This window comes from Xiphias gladius, chromosome 15 (genome assembly GCF_016859285.1).
Source record: "Xiphias gladius isolate SHS-SW01 ecotype Sanya breed wild chromosome 15, ASM1685928v1, whole genome shotgun sequence".
Classification (NCBI taxonomy): Eukaryota; Metazoa; Chordata; class Actinopteri; order Istiophoriformes; family Xiphiidae; genus Xiphias; species Xiphias gladius.
In genome coordinates, this window is record NC_053414.1 from 33012199 (window position 1) to 33025664 (window position 13466).

General features: G+C 40.9%; 1 pseudogene; it reads right to left on the reverse strand.

Moving 5' to 3' along the window:
- Positions 1-4157: 4157 nt before the first annotated feature.
- Positions 4158-13256, reverse strand: LOC120799640 (annotated as a pseudogene).
- Positions 13257-13466: the final 210 nt, after the last annotated feature.

Here is a 13466-nt window from a genome sequence, read left to right on the forward strand (position 1 = left end):
GGAGTAACTAAGTTGATTTACTCAAGTACTGTACTCAAGTACAATGTTTAGGCTTGTACTTCAGTATTTCCCATTTCTCTGATTTATTTGAGATGTTTCTACATCTTGATTGGATATGTTTTGGAAAAGGCACACACCTGTCTATCAAAGGAGTGTCTGATTTCCTGGAGTAGACCAAGCACTGCTCATTACCTGCCCAGGGCCATCTCAATGGTGAAGCATGGTAGTGGCAGCATCATGCTATGGGGTTTTAGTTCAGCAGCAGGGACATGGAGACTAGTCAGGGTTGAGAGAAAGCGGAACAGAGCAAAGTAAAGATATCATTACTGAAATCCTGGTCCAGATAGCTGAGGACGTTAGACCTGTTGGAAGGTGAATATTCCAACAGGACCTTAGGTCCTCTTTGATGACCCAACTACACGGCGAATGACCCTAACTACAAGGCGAAGACAATGCAGGAGTTGCTTAGGGACGACTCTGTGAATATACTTGAGTGGCCCAGCCAGAGCCCTGACTTCAACCCATTGAAACATTTCTGAAGACACTTAAAAATGGCCTTCTTCCAATGGTCCCATCCAACCTGACAGAGCTTGAGAGGATCTACGGAAAAGAATGAAAGGAAATCTCCAAATCCAGGTGTACGAGGCTTGTCACATCATATCCAAGAAGAATCAAGGTTGTAATAATCCATGGACCCAACCTGCCAGGTGTCAACAGTCCAGATTAGTGGTGATAGTGTAATGGTGTGGGGAATGTTTTCTGCGGGCCGTTAATAACAATCAATCATTGTTTAAATGCCACAGTGTATCTGAGTATGGGTGCTGACCATGTGCATTCCTTTACGGCCAAAATTTACCATCTTCTAATGGCTACTTCCAGGAGGACAATGCACCATGATACAGAGCAAAAGTTGTCTTAAACTGGTTCACGAACGTGACATTGAGTTCAGTGGATGTGGTAGAACAGGAGATTGGCATCTCAAAGGAATGTTTCCAACATGTTGTGGAATCCGTGCCACTATTAGTATGTTGTTCCTAATACATGTTGTGCTTTTTACTAAACTACATTTAGACATTTTTTTAGATTTATTATTCAGATCAAGATTTTTCATTTAAATGTGATAAGCTTGTAAAATTAAATCCCTGTTTGAGTTTAAACAAGTGGTTCCCAAACATTTTGTCTTGTGAGCCCTTACAAAAAAGCACTGTCTACTTGGGGCCCTTTGTCATGGTTCTGAAGTCTATGAGTCATTACTAGTTCCACCAAAGTTCCCCTCTTAACTTTTCTGCCCGAAGAGGTAAGGTTATCCAATAGTTAACTAAAAATACAAAAGTCCAAATAATGAAATGAAATTTACAAATTAGAACTTTGTTTTTTTCTTATTTCCTACCTCATTAATCATCCTGACCCCTCAGAACCACTGAACTAAAGTTAACCTAACTGTATACAGTATAAATAGGTTAAAACTAACTCCACATCAATCAAATACAACAGTAAAGTATTACTTGAGGCATCATTTGATACTGTGTCATTTAACAATCGACCACTCACAGGGGCAATTTTTCTGCAAAATACTGTATGTAGTTTTCTTTTGATACTATGAATACATTTTGTTGTGAATACTTGTGTATTTTTTACTTCAGTAGGATTTTGAATGCTGGACTTTTATTTGTAATACAGTATTTTTACATTGTGCTACTGGTACTTTAACCAATTAAAGGATCTAAATACTTCTTCCACTACTAACCCACTTGGATATTTTTACCTTATTGTTAGTTTTTTTCTTTTTGTTCTTTGAAACCTGAATCCTAAAGCAAAAATTAATCTTAATATTCTGTACCATGATAATGAAGCTTAGCAAAAGGTCAGTCAGGAAGATGTCATTCATGCTTACGCTGTTTATTTAGGTTATTTACTTTCCCACTGTCAACTCAATCCGTTGACTTAGGGGCATTTCCCCTATTCACTTAAACCAATCAAATATTGCCATTACTTCCATGAGCCAATCAACTCTGTTCCTTTCATTAGCATTGTCAGCTGTCATTTCAGTGCCTGACGGATACATCCCAACTCCACCACTCCATCCTGAGTTTCAATTTGGGACCAGCTGTCCAATGGGTCTTTCCATTGATATTTTTTGGTTCGTCACCACCACCAGTATCTAGACTCCATTACGGGGATATTCCCTTATGGGTAATATCTGCAAAAACTACTCATATCTTTTCAACACTTCCTATTGTCCCCGTTTCCAATACCTTTGCTTCTTAAGAACTCTTAAGGTCCTTTTTTCAGTCAAGGCAGTAACGGAATGGTAATTCCACTGGTAAAAGAAGTCTTCATATCCTTTACTCAAGTAAAACAATGTAAAAAAAATACAGTACAAGTAAAATTTTTGCATTTAATGTTATACTTAAGTAAAACCTACAAAATTATTATTAGCGAAATGTACTTAAAGTAACAAAAGTCAAAGCACTCATTCTGCCAAATGGGTTTGTGTATCTTTTAGTCATTTGATTTTCCTTTCAGAAATGGGTATTAAAAAACAAAAAACAATTAGTAAATATTTGATTTTCATTTTAAAATACAAAAATTAAAATTGAGACTACAAAGAATTTTTTTCTTTTTCATGGTTAAAAAAAAAGGTTGAGCAAAATTTTTAAAATGGTTTGATTTTCATCTTCTATTTCATATAGCAAAAAAAAAAAAATCACCACAAACCAAAAAAGGCCAGATTTTCATTATTCTGAGACAGGTGTTGTGCTGAGATCTACAGGCCTGTCGTGGGAATTGAAGGAAGTGCTGTGGAAAACAATGCAATATTCTTTGTTGGGTTTATCATTGCTGATCATCGTAAGTTTATAGTTTATGAACGTTTAGTTATTAGACTGAGAGGTTACATTCTTCTCACACTTCATCTGAACATTGCACAACAAAGGCAAACTCTTATCTGTTCTTGATCAGTGTGTTTTTAGGCATGGCATTTCAGACAGTTGTAGAAAAATTTTCTGCAATGAGGTTTAGAGTTAGACGTCGCCAGGGTGTTGAAATATATAGCCAAAATGAAAACTGAACCAACGTCAGGTCACAATGTCAACATCATCACAACGTGCAGTCTTCAACTTTTAATAATTATTTAATTGTCATATCATGATATGTTTTGTGAAAAACTGACTTTCACCAATGCTTAAGTTCACATCAGGGCTAAGCACAACCCCTCAATATTCAAGAATTCCTGCACACATAGAACATCTGTTCAGATTCATTTTTAACTTAAAATAATCAGGTATTATATATATATATATATATATATATATATATATATATATATATATATATATATGAATAATACACATGCTACTATATATGAAGTAATTAAAAAGACCATCTCATAGAAAGTCCAACAATCTGTAATCCTGGTGTGCTGAAATACTTTGATCTTGAATGCAAGAGGAATAACGCTGCATTATTCCTGCTCTGGTTGGCAGCCTGTACTAAATCCAAGAATGAGATGAAAAAAAGAGGAAAATCAACTCAAATCAAACCAATAATGACAACGAATTATAAAAAAAAGTACACATGCAAAACAATTATTCAGTCATATGCTGTGGTTTGCTAGGACAATGATAGAAGCATCACAACCGTAGGGCGTAATTGCTATTGATTGTTTTATAAAGCAAAAGTATTTTCAACATTTTGGAAAATACAAGCTGCAGTGCTGACGTGCTGAGGTAAGCGTATTGTGTCATTTCCGGTTGCCGGTGTTTGTGTGATTGATAGCAAGTTTTGCTGCTCTGCCTCAACCCAGTTGATTGTGCTATTCTTCATTACAGCGACTAATTACCTGCTGTACATGTAAACATACATTAGTTCTGCTTAAGCATTCTTAGCTCTCTCCTTCTTTTAGCAATTTTCTCAATACTTCACGGTTTTTTACACACTATTCAGATCTGCTAGTTATTTTAGCTTAGGAGTTATGGATGGCTTCTCTCTCTCCTTCTTTCTCTCCTGTTCTCTCTTGCTCGGTGTGTCTTATGTTTAGTTATTCCTCTGCCTCTTTTAGCGATAATGGTACATGTAATAAATGTACGTTATTTGCAGTGATGGAGTCGAAAATCAGTGAATTGGAAGCACGGCTCCGCACCATGGAAACCAAAAAGTTAGCTGCGGACGCTAGCCAGCCCCCAGTAGCCAGTGTGAGCCAATCCAGCATAGCTCCTACTCTCCCCTCGGCAGCTCTCGAGCCTCTGGGAAGACAGGGCGGCTGAGTGACTGTCTGTAACAAGAAGAGTAGCCCTAAGCAGAAGCCCATGGTTCACCACCAACCAGTTCATGTTTCAAGCAGATACTCCTCACTCAGCAACACACCTGCTGAGAAACCAACTCTGGTCATTGGCAGCTCTATTTTGAGAAACTTGAAGTTAGCGACGCCATCAGCCATAGTCATTTGAAATTGCTGGATAGGAATAAATGTAAATACAGTAAGATTATTATTCACGTCGCCAGTAACGACACACAATTACGCCAATCGAAAGTCACAAAAATTAATGTTGCATCGGTGTATACATATACAAAGACAATGTCGGACTTCTCTGAGCCACTGCCTAATCTGACCAGCGTTGACACGTATAGCCGCATGTCATCATTTAACCGCTGGCTGTCGACGTGGTGTTCAGCAAACAATGTGGGCTTTGTAAATAACTGGCAGAAATTAGGAGAGATGGCATGCATCCGACTTTGGATGGAGCAGCTATCATATCTAGAAATCTGACTGAATTTATTAATAGACCAAAACCATGACAACCATGAGTTGAGACCAGGAGGCAGAGTTGCTGTTTTACACGCTTCTCTGTGCTTCTATTACAGCAGTCATCCACCCAAACTCCCAAGCAGAAGAGGAGTTGTACACAGAAACCTGATAAAAAATTAATACCACCACTGCAGAAGTACATCAAAATAGGAGAATTAAAAGTGGACTCTTAAACATTAGCTCACTCACATCCAAAGCCGTATTACTAAATGATCTAATACCAGATCATTATATTGATATATTTAGTCTCACTGAAACCTGGCTGTGTCATGACAAATATTGCAGCCTAAATGAATCCACTCCACCCAGTCATATTAATACTCACGTTCCTGCAGGCACCAGCCGAGGAGGTGGAGTTGCAGCCATTTTTAACTCGAGCCTAATAATCAGCCCTAAACCTAAACTCAATTATAACTCATTCGAAAGCTTGGTTCTCAGTCTTACACATACATCATGTAAAACTTTAAAGCCTATTCTATTTGTTATAGTGTACTGCACTCCTGGTCCATACTCTGAAATTTTATCTGAATTCTCAGAGTTTTTATCAAGTTTAATCCTTAGTACAGATAAAGTAGTTATTGTAGGTGATTTCAATATTCATGTGGATGTTTATAATTAACCTTAGAACTGTGTTTATCTCATTGTTAGACTTAATTGGCTTCGCTCAGGGCTTAAATGAACCCACTCACTGTTTTAACCGCACCCTGGACCTCGTTCAGATTTATGGCATCGAAATTGAACATTTAATATTCTTTCCAAAGAATCCTCTTTTATCAGACCATTGTTTGATCACTTTTAAATTGATGTTATAGGACTACACACTATTAGGCAAAAATGTATTTGCTAGAAGTCTATCTGATAAGCTAAATTTAAGGAACTGATTCCATCAGCACTTAATATACCGCCATGTTACAATATAACAGAGGACTCCTATGCTAACTTTAGTCCCTCCCAAACTGACAATCTTGTTGATAGTGCTGCAGGCTCAATGAGAATGACACTCGACTCTGAAAAAGAAGAAAATAAGACAAAGCTCCATGGTTTAACTCCCGAACCCGCCTATTAAAGCCAACTACGCGAAAACTTGAAAGGACATGGTGTTCTACCATGGGAAAGGACATGGTGTTCTACGTGGGATTGGAAGAATCCCACTTAGCCTGGCATGACAGTCTTAAAACATATAATAAGGCCCTCTGTAATCCCAGAGCAGCCTATTACTCATCTTTGATAGAGGAAAATAAAAACAACCCTCAGTTTCTTTTCAGCACTGTAGCCAGGCTGCCAGAGAGTTAGCTCCATTGATCCATGTATTCCTATAGCTCTCAGTAGTGGCTATTTCATGAGCTTCTTTAATGATAAAATTCTAACTATTAGAGACTAAATCCACCACCTCCTGCCCCCAAGCGGCACCGACTTATGTTCAAAAACAGGCACCTTAGAAATGGCTGTGCAACCTGATGTATACTTAGACAGTTTCTCTCCCATCGACCTTTGCCAACTAACTTCAACAATGTCTTCATCTAAACCATCAACTTGTCTCTTAGACCTCATCCCAACTAGGTGACTTAAGGAAGTTATACCCTTAGTTAGAAAAATTCAATCTGTCTTTGTTAATAGGCAATGTACCACAGTCCTTTAAAATAGCTGTAATGTTTTAGCCAACTATGGACCCATATCTAACCTTCCCTTTCTCTCTAAGATCCTTGAAAAAGCTGTCGCCAACAAGTTGTGTGTCTTTTTACATGACATTAGTTTATTTGAGGATTTCCAGTCAGGATTTAGAGTGCCTCATAGCACAGAGACAGCACCGGTGATAGTTACAAATGACCTTCTTACTGCCTCGGACAAAGGACTTGTCTCTGTATTTGACTTGTTTGACCTTAGTGCTGCATTTGATACCATTAACCATCATATCCTATTACAGAGACTGGAACATTTAATTGGCTTTAAAGAAAACGCTCTAAGCTGGATTAAGTCCTATTGATCAGATCAGTTTCAGTTTGTACACGTTAACGACGAATCCTCCATATACTCAAAAGTTAGTCACGGAGTTCCACAAAGTACTGTGCTTGGACCAGTTCTATTCACCTTATATATGCTTCCTTTAGGCAATATTATTAGGAAACACTCCATAAACTTCCATTGTAATGCTGATGATACCCATTTTTACTTGTCATTGAAGCCCAATGAAAACAAACAGTTAGCTAAACTTCAAGCTTGCCTTAAGGACATAAAGACCTGGATGACCAGCAAAATTCTGCTGTTAAACTCAGACAAAACTGAAGTTATTGTACTTGGCTCCGAACACCTCAGAAACACTATCTAATCTTATCTAATGATATACTTACTCTGGATGGTATTGCCCTTGCCTCCATCACCGTTAGGAATCTCTGAGTTCTCTTTGATCAGGATATGTCCTTTAACTCTCACCTGAAAGAAACTTCAAGGACGTTTTCACCTACGTAAAATTGTAAAAATCAGGCACATCCTGTCTCAAAAAGATTCAGAAAAATTAGTCAATGCTTTTGTTACTTCTAGGCTAGATTATTGTAATTCCTTATTATCAGGCTGTCCCAACAAATCTTTAAATACTCTCCAGCTGATCCAGAATGCTGCAGCGCGATTACTGTCAAGAACTAGGAAAAAAGATCACATTTCTGCTGTGTTAGCTTCTCTGTATTGGCTCCATGTAAAAACCAGAATAGAATTTTAAATCCTCCTCCTCACCTACAAATCCCTTAATGGTCAGGCACCATCATATCTTAAAGAGCTCATGGTACCCTATTACCTTAGTAGAACACTGCACTCCCAGAACGCAGGCTTACTTGTGCTTCCCAGAGTCTCCAAAAGTAGACATGGAGGCAGAGCCCTAAGTTATCAGGCTCCTCTACTGTGGAACCATCTTCTAGTTCAGGTCCAAGAAGCAAACACCCTCTTCACATTTAAGAGTAGGCTTAAAACCTTCCTTTTTGATGAAGCTTATAGTTAGGGCTGATATGGCTTAGCTTGAACCACCCCCTAGTTACGCTGATATAGGCCTAGAGAGCCGGGGAACTTCCCATGGTGCAACAAGCTCCTCCTCCTCTTCCTCTCCATCTGTACGCATTCATATACCATTAATGCTCGTTACTCACTTGAATTCTTCTTTCTCCCGTAGTTTTGTGCTTTTTCATCTCTCTCTTCTCTCCTCCTGTCACTTTCTGCAGGTATTTCTACCCTTGGTGCTGCAGAGTCTGGATCTGTGACCCCAAACCACTTACTGCCCCCATGGTCCTGGTCAACACCCACTGCTTCTATTATTATGATTATCATTACTGTTATTATATTTAGTTTCATTAGTATTATTATTCACCCTATTATTATAATTATTAGTTTTATTATTATTGTCATTATTATTATACATCTTTATGTGGTACCTGTACTGCGCTATGTTCTCTTTCCTCCCTTTGAATTGAATTTTATCGAAAAGCATAGGCTGGAGGTGATAACTACTACTTGAAAGAGGCAGTTCTTATATAAAACTTTCATAACTGTTGTAATACATTACATTGTATTTGTAACCACCTAATATGTCTATAATAGTTGGAAATGTATACATCCCTTCTGTCTGCCTTTGTTTTCCTTGTTTCCCCTGGGTGTCCTCCTCCCTCGTCTGCGTGCGTGTATGTGTCGTGGGCGCGGCTTCACACACCTGGCTCCACTCTACATGTGATTGCAGCTCATCAACCCTCAGTTCTAGAGCTCCAGCTCTCCTTCCATTAATCGCCAGATTGTTCAGCTTGCTTTGTGGTGGCTAAACCCTCGGCTGCTCTGATTTACTAAAGTTATTTTTCTTGTATTACTCTTTGTGCCTCTTGCTGAACTATTTGTCTCCTGTGCCTGGGACTCCAGTGCCAGCTCCATTGCCCAGCCATTGCCCACGAATCCTGCACACATCCTCTAACCATTCGACTCTTTAGCTGCCACTACCTACAGCCAGACTCAGCCATTCTCTCTACTGCCCTCCTGTCCCCTGCCATTACCAGTGCCCCTCTCATTCCTCCGTCAAACGCAAACTCGCAAACTCAGTGCCACTTTTTATAACCCTGAAAGTTGCACACACAAAAGAAATCATCTAATATTCTGCATTAATAAATCAATGAATAATAAAAAATATAATAACCAATAAATGTATAAAGAAGTCTGTCATGTGGTCTTTGGGCTGCTCGAGTGAACTCTGTTACTGCCTTTCATCAAAAGATGCAAGATATGCGCAGTAGATTGTAATAAATACTTCTTGGATATGGATTAGGATTTTGTATGGACAATCATTCTATAACACTTAATATACGAAGACAACTTCCAGGTTGCATAGTTATAAAAGTAAATGTAATCCAAGCAGTCCACTGAAGGCAGTATGCTCATATAACAGATATTGCATTAAACTTTATATTTTTTGTAACTCGACTATTTTAAATGATACAAACCGAATTAATTTTCAGAAAAACATTTGCTGAGTAACATCAGCTGGATTACTGCATGACAGCTATTTCAGATGTGTTGGGAGCATACTAGTCTCCAAGTCAGAGTTGGCATACAGTAGTGGTTCTCAAACTCTGGCATGCCCCCCTTGAGAAGCTGAAAAAGGTTCACGACCCCCACCCCACAGTTGTTTTCAATCATGAACAATGATAGGGAAACAGGATCCTTGTTGAATTTTAGTGAAATAAAAGTCAGCACTATAGCATCATCAAAATCATTTGTTTATTTTCCCTACATAAATCATATTCATTTAATTTAGTTTCATTCCATTTTTTTCCCCTGGTCGTCCCCCCGTTTTAATCCCACGGGTCCTCCGTCATAGATCTCTCTAACATGCCAAAAGATGGTCTCATCATGGGAGTTTATCTTTTTGTCTCTGTTTCATGTCAGTATGATAGTTTTAGTGTGAGAGAGTGTGAGTGTGAGAGAGTGTGGGTCCATAAACAACAGAATATCCCCACTGTGACTTCTTTAATGGCGTGCCAACGATGCTGCAGTGTTTGAAACACTGTCCTGACAAAGGTGATGTTCCTCTGGCTGCTGACATGTTTGCTGTTGGCCACGGCTTTGGAGATGGCCTCTGTAACTGTCTTCAGCATCGGGTCATATTGCCAGCGGTAGGGTCCCTCCACTGGGCTGTTGAGCAGCTGCTTAGAATTTGCTTGAACAAACCATTTCCAGGGCATGGAGGACATTCTGGAGATTCATTTTTGCCCCAGAAATGGAGATTTGCAGGTCTAGGTAAGACAGCATACACAGCTTGGACCATAAACTTAATCCGCTGGGGTTCTGCCTGCCAGATTTCAGTTCAGGATATCTTCCTCTCCAGTGCACCCTCTCATCTTGTCCTTGCTCCCTGATGCCACATCTCCACCATACTTGTGGTCTGTTACTCCTTGACACCAGCCCACACCTCCTCCAGGACGAGTTGTCGTCTTTCCCTGCCATGCACTTTATCATAGTGAGGTTGTGGGATGGCTCCCAACCCTGCCTGTCCAGTTGCCACCATGCCTACCAAAGCCCTGTGTCTCAAACGATATTCTGCTATCTCCAAGCCTACCTGGGCTCTCCACTTCCTGCCTGTCCGCATCATAATGCCTGCTGACAACACTCTAGAGTCCCTGGAGTCCCAATAAAGAAGTTCCTCCCTTATACAAAAAACTCTATATTATATCAATCTATATTGGTTGTAATTGAAGGCATTTGGTGAGTAAAATGGCTGCATTTATACAGCGCTTTTATACAAAATATTGTTCTTTTCCATCTTCCAGTCATCCAGTGTTTTGGGGGATTGGCATTGGGGGATGGTATTGCCCATCCCCCAATGCCTTCGAGCAGCCACTGAGGATATGCTCCAAGATGCCTCTCTTCTGGCACAGTTGGCATGTTGGAGTGTCTGACACACCCCAGCAATGCACATTGGCTGAGCTTGGGAGAACATCATAGACTGAGTGGATGAGAAACTTGATGCGCAATGGTTTGGCCCTCCAGAGCTCTGACCAGGTGATGATACGCTGTGCGCATGCTCCCACCTGGGCAAGGTGTCTTGTTTGTACATGCCAACCATCTTGCTGCAGCGCTCTTCCTCCACCTCTGCTGGTATCTTATCATAAACCAGTTGACGCTTCTCTCTTCCACGGGCTTTATCATAGCGTGGTTTGGGAAAACTGCCCAATCCTGCCCGTGCCACTGCCAAAAAAATGTGCCGCAGCCATGCCTCTGCTCTGTCAACAGCTTCCTGTGCCTGCCACTTCCTCCCGGTCTTTTCGAGGATCCCTGCTTAGGTGACTTTAGCATCAGAGGAATCTCGGTACATCATAACCTCCCTGGCTTGACTGACCTCTGACAAGCCGCTGATGGGGAGTTGCAGCTTGGTGGAATGCCCATACAGGACAATGCTGCATGGGGACCGAGGGAGCCCAAACCACCTCTGGAGAAACTGGATGATGGTTCTCTCTAGTGCTTCCACTGTTGTTATAGGCAGCCCGTAGACTAGAAGGGGCCAAAGTAACCTTGGCAGGACTCCATGTTGGTACATTCAAGATTTAAACTTTTCTGGAAGTCCCGACTTGTCGATCGCAGTGAGCCAGGTTGTCAAGTTGCTCCTGGTTTGTTGAAATGCAGCTATATCCTTCAGAGAACTGTCGAAGATTTTCCCCAGGGTCTTAACCAGTCTTTCTGTCACCATTGGAATCTGTCCCTCCCAGGGCAAAGTAGAACCACTCTTCACTTTTTCAGGACCAGAGACCTGGACTTGGCTTGTTTGAAACTAATCCTTGCCCATGAGATGAGTCGTTCGAGCCATTAAAGGAGCCATCTGCACCCAGGAACAGATGTTGCTTTCACTGTCAGGTCATCCATGAATGCTTTTATAGGGGGCTGCTGAGTACCAGATCTTGAAATGGGGCCTCTACATTCCACCTCCGCTGATTTGACAATCATGATCATGGCCAATGAGAAGAGTGGCACAAAGTGGCACATGGTGTCTTGTCAATGCTTTTTCCATGAGCTTGTGTGGGATTGATTCATAGGTGTTGGTTAGGTCTAGCCAAAGTGCTGCAAGGTCTCCTCTGCTTTCCCTTGCCTCCCGGATCAGCTGAGTCAGCGCTCCTATGTGCTCTAGGCATCCAGGTACACCTGGGTCTCCCCCCTTCTGTACTGAGGTGTCTATATGCACGTTCTTCAAGAGGAACTCAATTAGCCGTTGGGACACAATCTTGAAGAAGATCTTCCCTTCGACGCTAAGCAGCAAGATGATAGGAAACTGGTCGATGTTACTTGAATCCTCTTCTTTCGGTATCCAGACCCCCTCAGCATTCCCCCACTGAGCAGCAACCTTTCCTCTCCACCAGCTCACCTTTGAGATCTTCCAGAGTTGCTCTAAGAGCCTTAGCCACTGCTTGTAGACCTTATTGGGTACCCTGCTAGGCTCAGGGATGGATCTTGCTTTTGCAACCCTGACTACTTTTTTGACCTCCTTCAGGGTGGGCCCAGAGATGTTGAATTGGGTCAACAGTTCTGGAGGTTTCACCAGTGCCTCACATGGGCCAAGGTCTTGCTCTCTCGTGGTGTCACTGAAGGTGATGTTGAGATGGTGGTTGATCTCCTGTCCAGAACAAGTGAGGTGGCTGCTTCGTTTTCTGCCCTAGTAGTCTCTTCCTGAAACCAAAGGGATTGGTGATGAATGCGCTGCGCTTTTGGGCCCTCTCCTTGCTCTTCCTTCAGAGCCACTTTGCCGACTTGTGTGTGATGAGCCTCCTACTTGTGATCTCTGTGAGGTCCGACGGGGCAGTTCTCTCCTCCTCTTTGGCCAACTTAAACTGAAGCCTAAGGGATTTGCTCATTATGAGGGTGCACATAGTCTGGAGTTTCTGGTCAGAATCTCCCTTTGATGTCGCCTCCATTATCTTGTCTACATCCTCCTCCAACTGGAGCCACTCCTTCTTGTTAGTGGCAGGCCACTTCACCCGACGCTCTTCTGACTTCCCGCTTTTGGGGGGACATGTGTTGCTTGGAGGTTCCAGGCATTGTTGGGTGACTCCAGGCTTGGCTCCTATGGTATGCCTTTAACATTACATTAACCATATTACTACTCATGGTCATTCACGTAGCCTGAATCAGAGAGACAGACTTCTTTTATGTTGTGTGGCCATGACTGTTCAACCACATATGGACTTCCTCAGGTAAAAGGGAAGAAGTGAACAAACCTGTATATAATAAGTAATTCATGGTAAAATATCACATTATTATTTCTTATGAGTCAAATTAGACATTTTCAGTAAGATTAGAACTGATTTCACCACTTCTGTAATTTTACTGTACCCATTTGATTGGCCAAACCTGGATGTAGTGAGCTCCCACCTGAACCATGGCTGTCAGTGATGGGAACTGGGACCCGGAAATTATCAAAGTTTAAGGACTGTAACATATTGAATATCTTTATATTTACTTTTTGACATAATAGATATTATCCATGTATATCTGATTTGGGGATTTTTGTTTTTACCAAATCATAATATAACATAGGAGACAACAAAATGATATAATTTAATGCCTTTACTTAATGCTATATTTTATAAAGGATAATATTAATGTAATATTCACATGGGCATTTTGTGACCACGAAAAAGTGGGAACA